Raw genomic sequence first — 8,264 nt, forward strand, 5'->3', positions numbered from 1 at the left:
GTGGTCTCAAGGGTGTAAGAGGTCAAATTGCTCAATGGGAGAAATGCAACGAGTCGTATGTCGTAGCTTGTCGCAGTTGTTCGTGAAACTTTGACTTTCCCTCTGAGCAAAAGCAGAGAAAGCAACACAAGACGAGTGGAATGCCAAATGCAGCAGATTTTATTGAGTGCACAAAAAGAAGTGTCGTGGACGTCACATGCCTTCACACCAGGATTAATACATAAATACATTTCAACAAATCAAACAGCGGTCACGTGAAGGAGGAATGCTGTGGAGGACATCCATCGTCAGCTTGGCTGTGTTTGGAATCGCATGCTAACATGCTAATGCGCTAAGGCCATATATGCGCACCGTGCGACTTGGCTTCACGAAAAGCTTGACCTACTTCCAAACTACGTCAGCAACTGGAGCGACTTTTTATGCAACGATAAGGCTGTTTGGTTCGTGAAACCACCGGCATATCGATCAGTTGTTCAAACGCTTTGTGGCCAAGCAGCTTGTTACGGCCACACTTCCCATTAAAAGCCAAGTTCTCTGGGGGGTGATGTCAGAATCTCAGTAGATTTTTATCTTGAGGTAACGCTAACTCACAAATGTGTCCTTTTCTTTGAAACCAGTTCGCCACTGGGATTTGTCCTTTTAAACCTCATTCGAGTCCTTTTGTCGGAGATTGTCATATGCGGCGATTTCAAGCACAGCCGGAGCACCGAGTGGTGCAAGTTCAAATTGAACGTCCACCCGTACAAATGGGAATTTCCAAAAAATGCGAGTAGAGCAAGAAGGAAATGTGTGTCTCATAGAACAACTACAGGCGTGTAGCCAAGGAGGAAAAAGGAGGAAATTGTGCCTGCCTGGCTGGAAATAGAAACAAGGTTACATTCCTATAATAACGGACTAATTAGGCTCTCGTTAGCAGTTAACGAAGAGTCGCAAGGTGGCACCGCGTGCTCGGAATCTAGGCCGGCTTTTGTCCTAGTTTCTCGCGGTCAGCGTCCTGAAGGTGAACAAGCGCCGATTTGAGGGTGAAGCCGACACCGAGCGAGCGGAACCCGAGGTAACGCGACGCCAGCCGCGGGGTAGGTGCTCGTACGTGAGGCGTTCAGGTTACCAAAGTGCGGAGAGTGACGTCAGTGGCGTGCTAGTGACACCTTGGATCTGATGACTGCAGAAATATTTCAATACACCGGGCCGCGTTTTCCTTGTCCCGTCCTTTCGGAGACACAAGAGACAAGCAGCGCCTCCGTCGACTTCGCCATCATGAAACCGGACACCAGCCGAGTGTGCTTGTCTTTTGTCGTCTGTGTTTGTTTTTGTGCGTCGTGAGCCGCGGCCGTCATCGGGACGTATTCTTGAGTTGCAGTTTTTTACCCCCGCCCCCTCCCAAAGCGCCTCTGCTCATTCTCATGCAAAAAAAAAAAATAAACCCCAAAAAAACCTCTTTGATATTTTGCAAACGTTAACGCAAAAAAAAAGAAAAAAGAAAATCCTCATCACTTAAATAATAGCCCCGCCCACCCCAACATTTCTGTACATCAGCAGAAAGATTATTTTCTTTTTTTAGGGGGAGGGGGTGGGTTCCCATTCCGGTAGTGTCAGTCTACTTCTTTTTCTTCTGGAAACGCCTGAACTGGTTCTGGATAGCCAGCGCCGCCTTCTCCGTTTCTGGCGCCTCCAGGTCGATGTCGATCTCCTCCTCCTGCTCATGAGCCTTTGCCGCCGAGGCCTTCTCTGTATGGGGGGTGGGCGTTTGGCGGGCTCAGTTAGATTTGTTCAATTCAAGCATTCTCCACTCAATTAGTCCACTAACAAATCATGTTTTGTGCTTTTGTCGTACATTCTGGTTCGATGTTTTCTTTCTTTTTTTTGAACACATTCTGGTCTCGATTAGTCCTTCATGAAATAATTTGAGTCAGATTTGTCCTTTTCTAACAAATTGTGTTGTTATTTTTAGGTCCCGACTGAAATATTTTTTTTTTATTCCGCTGTCAATGGAAAAAAAATTATAATAAAACCAACCGATCAATTGACAGATTTGTTTAAAAATATATACAGTATATAACGCATTAAATAACCCCCGCCCCACCCCCATAAATTTAATTGGGAGTAAATTTTTTGCAGATTTTCATGACTCGTGGGGCGGCCTGGTCCTTATTCCATGTGAATAGTGGGGTTCAACTGAAAATATACTGTTAAAATATAATAAAAATTGTCGTAGTTATTTTTTCAGAACAAAGTGTCGTACAGCTGAGTCCTTTTGCGAACGTATTTTAGTCAGATTAGTTGCTTTCTAAAATATTTCGGTTTTCTTTGGTCCTTTTCTAAGAAAATCTGGTACAGTTTAGTCCTTTTCCAACAAACTGCGCCGCTGATGAGTGCTGGTCTCATCTTGCATTTCCTCCCTCCGAAGTGCCAACCAGATTCGGCTCATGTAACACATGAGCGGCACTTTATGCGGCTTTGTTTGGTGTGATGTCACAATGACACTGTGTATTTGCCCAAAAAATAGCGATCTCACAGGCACGGCACATAAGGCAACACTTAACGGATGTTCTTGCAGGAGCGTGGTTATTTACGCACCTTTGTTGTCGTCCGCAGCCACCTGGCCGCTGTTGGCCGACTTTGGAGACGTCAACTGGGAATAGGAGGGGGAAAAAAACCCCCCAGTACATTAGCGCAAACGTTCATCAACTGGCGTGGCATCAAGAGCTGTGGAATGTTGCCAGCGTGTGGCCGAAAGCAGAGGACAAGATGCAAGTGACAGACGGAGGTCCCACAATCGCACCCTCTGCGACGCAATTGGCTGAGGGTCAGAAGACGGATGACAAGTTGTGTGTTTATGTGGAGGGAGGGCGGCCCAGTGGGCGAGTGGTTAGCCGTCGACCTCACAGTGCAGAGGTACCGGGTTCGATTCCAGCTCTGGCCTTCCTGTGTGGAGTTTGCATGTTCTCTCTGTGCCTGCGTGGGTTTTCTCCGGGTACTCCGGTTTCCTCCCACATTCCAAAAACATGCATGTTAGGCGGATTGAACACTCAAAATTGTCCCTAGGGGGGAGTGTGAGCACGGATGGTTGTTCGTAGCTTTGTGCCCTGAGATTGGCTGGCAACCGGTTCAGGGTGTCCCCCACCTACTGCTGGGATAGGCTCCAGCAACCCCACTGCGACCCTTGTGAGGATAAAGCGGATCAGACAAACGGATGGATGGATATGTGGAGGGAAGCTAATCCAGGTGTCGGACTTGCCGACAAATGCGCCGGATGAAAACCAGTGAAAAGGCGGTCAATCCTCACCCAAAAAGCATGTGAGCAACTCCTTGCTTTTGTTCATTTTTTTTTTCGATTCATGTTGACTTAAAATATGCGAGAGAACATAAGCAGACACAACACAAATTCCCAGTGAACGAGCAAGTCAGCCACCCTCATCTTTGAAATCGCCTGGCCCGAGCGAGGCACATCACAAATCTTCAAACAAAGCATCCCTCTGAATACCGTTGTCATCTCTTCATGACTTTTTCCGATTCACAGTATATTCAACCGACGGTGCAGCAAACATTCTTTGAAACACTGACCTGGAATGCAGACAAAAATCACTCGTTTCATCCAAAATTGTTTTGTTGTAAACCAGTCATGTTCACAATTTTTTCAGACTTTCCCTCTATTCTTTGTTGAACCTACACTGGCTCACGGATGCTACTTTTCTCTTCCTGCATTCCAAGCAATCACCTGACATGGCTTTGAGCAAGCCGACTATTTCAGTCACTGTTTGATTAGACAACATTACACCCAAAGATGCTTGACAAGCAACCATAAGAGCTATTTGTGTCACGTCTTGAGTATCGTGCTGAGTGCACTACATCAAACACCACCCAAATATTGGACCTCAGTCGGTACAGCTCACTCCAGTACTCTTGAGGACACATTCTCGCACTGATGATGACAAATCTGCTCAATGCAGAGTCACTTGAGCCGAGATTTGGATCGAGAGCAAGAAACGTGAACGCGATAACGAACAAAGTCGGAATCGCCACCCTGTGCATCTGTCAGGCTGAGTCCGAGAGACAAAGACAGATTGCAGCGTTTAACGAGAAGCCCCCCCCCCCCCCCTGGCGGATGACTGAAGGCGAGAGAAAGACACATATGGAGCGTGAGGAGAAGAAATGCAGGAAGATTGAAACGGACGCGGCGTATTGAGGGAGAAGTGGGCCAGCGTGAATGGGAGCCAGATGGATGCACAAGCAACAAACACCCCCAGCCCCCCCCCCCCCCCCAGCGCGCTTGTCTTCCTGGAATGAGGCACATGTGATATTATGCAGTGACGCTTCATCTGATTTCGCCGCAGCGGGAATACAACGAGGAATAGGCCTCTTATGTAATACTGCAATACCTCCTTTTTTTCCCACCTAATGTTACCTTGAGAACCAGCCCCCCTTTTTTTTTTTTTTTTTTAAAGAGAACTCTAGCCTTCATTTGGCCACCCGGCAAGGAAGAGCACACGCAGGCTCCGACTGGAGGTTCCCCACAAGCGACATTCCCAAACCCCGATGGTGACGTCTTATGGCGCATCGGTACGCGGTATTGTCCTCATAGAGCAATTGTAAAGATAGAACAGAGCTCTTGTGGGCGGCAATAGTAGGGGAGGGCGGGGGGTACTTAGCCAGCGTTTGACTCGTCACTTTTTCTATTGAAGAAGTGGAAGCGGGGCCATTAAAAATAGTGCCTTAATGGCTTTATGTAAGCCAGTGGGTGTGGGTCTGAAATAGTCCTGAAGGGGAAAAGGGGCTGGAGAAGCTTGCGTTCTGCTATGAATGCTTGATGGAAAACACACATGCACACACACACACACACACACACACACACACACACACACACACACACACACACACACACACACACACACTCACAAATATACAGTAGAGCTTTGCCATAGAACAGCATTAAGTCCCTTTCGTATATTTATAGACACAAGTCAAAGGGTTCAATGTCCGCATTGCTCACATTGTGTGTGTGCGTGTGAGTGCGTGTGCGCGTGTGTGTGTGGACTTCAGTGAAAGAAAGTATGCTCTTATGGGAGAGCGAGAAGAGGAAAATCCAGCAAACATCTGTCACACAGCGGAAACGCTGAAAACAGGAATCCTGTCATTACGCAAGGGCTCTCCTGCATCCTTCCTATGATATCCCCCACAAAGGGCCAAAAGCCTTCACGCTGTGCACATGCCATTCACGCCAACGGCCACCTCGAGGCCGTTGACAATGAGAACACGGTACGCTTGCGCGTGTGCGTGTTGAATAGAATCCGGTGAAAAGAATGAAAAGGAAGCGGCTAAGGAGCTTTCAGCCCGAGGAGATGAGCTGTCAAACAAAGACGTGCGACTTTTGACGTCAAGTATGAGCCAGGAAATAAAAAAGAAAAGCTAAGCTAGGTTGAATTTGACCACATCAGCAGAAGACATCGAACACAAAATCAAATCAAAGACACTAACAACAGTAAATAAGAGTTCGATTCCAGCTCCGGCCTTCCTGTGTGGAGTTTGCATGTTCTCCCCGTGCCTGCGTGGGTTTTCTCCGGGTACTTCACTTTCCACCCACATTCCAAAAACAAGAATGGCAGGTTAATTAAACACTCCAGATTGTCCCTAGGTGTGAGTGTGAGCGTGGATTGTTGTTCGTCTGTGTGTGCCCTGCGATTGGCTGGCAACCAGTTCAGGGTGTCCCCCGCCTACTGCCCAACGACGGCTCCAGGACTCCCGCGACCCTCGTGGAGGATAAGCGGATTAGAAGATAGATAGATAAATAGACAGACAGACAGAAAGATAGATAGATAGATAGATAGATAGATAGATAGATAGATAGATAGATAGATAGATAGATAGATAGATAGATAGATAGATAGATAGGCAGCAGCATTGTATGTTGCAAAAACAGACATGCATCCATACATACAAAATAAGGATTTTTAATCAGCACCGAGTGACTACTGTTAAGGAAATATTCCGCTAGAAGTAGTAGTAGAACATTGTTGAGGAATTTCATCTTGCTATGAGAACTATTGACACTAGTCTCTGTCCTGAACATCTGCTGAAGTACTTAAAACAAAGAATGTAGTGTGAAGTTTAGGTCCTATTTTCACTTGGTTAATTAACAGCCCCCGAGGGTTTTCCTGCCTCCACCACCTCGTATAAATCCCTGAAGGCTGTCAAGTGCCCTCAAAGAGGAACCCTAATCTCAAGATCTGTGACCAACAGCAGTGGTCTATACTTCGTCATCGTTTCAAGGTCGAACTTTGCTTGACCTTCTTTGTCTCTAGTTTTTGCTTAGGTAGGCTTAATGGTTATGGTGTTATTCCTCTCTGCTAGTTGTGTTTGTTCAGGCACTTGAGAGAAACCATGTAGAATGCTGTTAAAGGTATTTTCTGCTCGCTGTGTTTACAATCACCTTTAGTGCCCTCGAACCCCACCGCTCCCAACTTCTTCCAGCCACGCCGGGTTGGATGACATGTTACTTTCTTTGTCTCAGGGATTTGCATGAGAGGCGTACCTCCCCGCCTCTCATTATCATATTGGCCCTATATAATCTCATGTATGTGTTTCTTTGGGGCTTCCGAAAGAAATCTGAAACTCTCGGAAGCCCAAATCGATTTGTGCTGTGCTGTGATAAACTGAAAAAGTACGACGTGGTGTTTGGTCTTTATTCCACCTTACAGAGGTATAAAAGGACTTGTGTCCAAGGAGAGCAAGAAGCAAACGAAAAGCTGACTCTCCTCAACACTACATAAACATTTTTTTGTTTATGTTTACATAAACATTTTTTAGACAAATGCAATACTCTCTCTCTCTCTCTCTATATATATATATATATATATATATATATATACTGTATATACATGCACACACACACTGCCTTTTGAATATTATTTCCCAGAATTGTCTTAAAACTAGAAAGTGTAACCGTGTTTCAAAGGAGGAGTCTTTTCAAACTTTAAAAAAATAAAGTTTATGTAAACGACGCAGAAATGTGTTTGGAAAGTGAGCTGTTTTGAGTTTGATCATGTTTGCGTTCCGTGCAGCGGCAGCAGGCCTCTGCAGCGCAACAACACTGCGACAAAATAAGCTCAAGAAGAAAAAGAAGAAAGCCGGAGAGTTGACGCGGCGACTTGAGATCGAAGAAGACTCGCGGGGGAAAGAGGAAGAGTGTGTGTGGTGCATGATGAAGACGAAGCATGAGTTCACACTCACCTCGCTCATGGTGCAAAACTGCAGCGCTTCTGGACGATGGGTAAGACGATGAGGAGGGCGACTTGCCGCCGCCGCGAAAGTCAACAAGAAGAAAAAGAACAACGAGAACCGGTGGGGGAGAAGAACGAGGGAGAGAGAGAGAAAGAGAGAGAGAGAAATGAAGAAGAAAAAGAATAAAGCTGCTGCTGGAGCCGGCGGATGCTGCGAGAGCGAGTGAGGCTGCAGACTGAAGCTGACTGGAAGAGGAGGAGGAAGAAGCAGAGGAGGATGCTCAGTCGCTAGCTCGTTCGCTCTCCTTGATGCCCCCCCCCCCCTGCTTTACCCCCCTCCACTCTGTCAGCAGGGAGGCTAACGTAGCGTCAAAAAGAGGTCGAGCCCGGAGCAGTCGATCAACTGCTCCCTGCTTTTCGGTTGATTGTCCTCATCCTGCTGCTGCGGCTTTGCAGAGGGGGAAAAAAGCTCCGAAGTTAATTGGTGTACTGACAGCATAGTGCACTAGAGGGCGCCATTCTGTCAAAAACAAATCAATATCGGTCAATTATGAGGATTGGTTTCTTACAGGCCGCGCGGTGGGCCGGCCACTGGTTAGCACGTTGGCCTCAGAGTGCAGGATTCGATTCCAGCTCCGGCCTTCCTGTGTGGAGTTTGCATGTTCTGCCCGTGCCTGAGTGGGTTTTCTCTGGGGACTCCGGTTTCCTCCCACATTCGAAAAACAAGCATGGCAGGTTAATGGCACACTCTAAATTGTCCCTAGTCGTGCGTGTGAGCGCGTATGCTTGGCAACCAGTTCAGGGTGCCCCCCCGCCTACTGCCCGGAGACAGCTGGGATGGGCCCAGCCACCCTCGTGAGGATAAGCGGGTCAGAAAATGGATGGGTGGTTTCTTTCAGGTCATATAGAAACGTCATATGTTCCTATAAAATATTCACTACAAGTGGAGGAAGAGCGAGAGAGAGCGGTGTAGGGTGGCAAGAGGGAAATAGAAAGATGAAGATAGAAAAATGAAGTCTTTTCTTGCATGTGATCGGACGGTGCATC

This window comes from Hippocampus guttulatus, chromosome 2, assembly GCF_054856545.1.
Source record: "Hippocampus guttulatus isolate MCC_2025c chromosome 2, RoL_Hgut_1.0, whole genome shotgun sequence".
NCBI lineage: Eukaryota > Metazoa > Chordata > Actinopteri > Syngnathiformes > Syngnathidae > Hippocampus > Hippocampus guttulatus.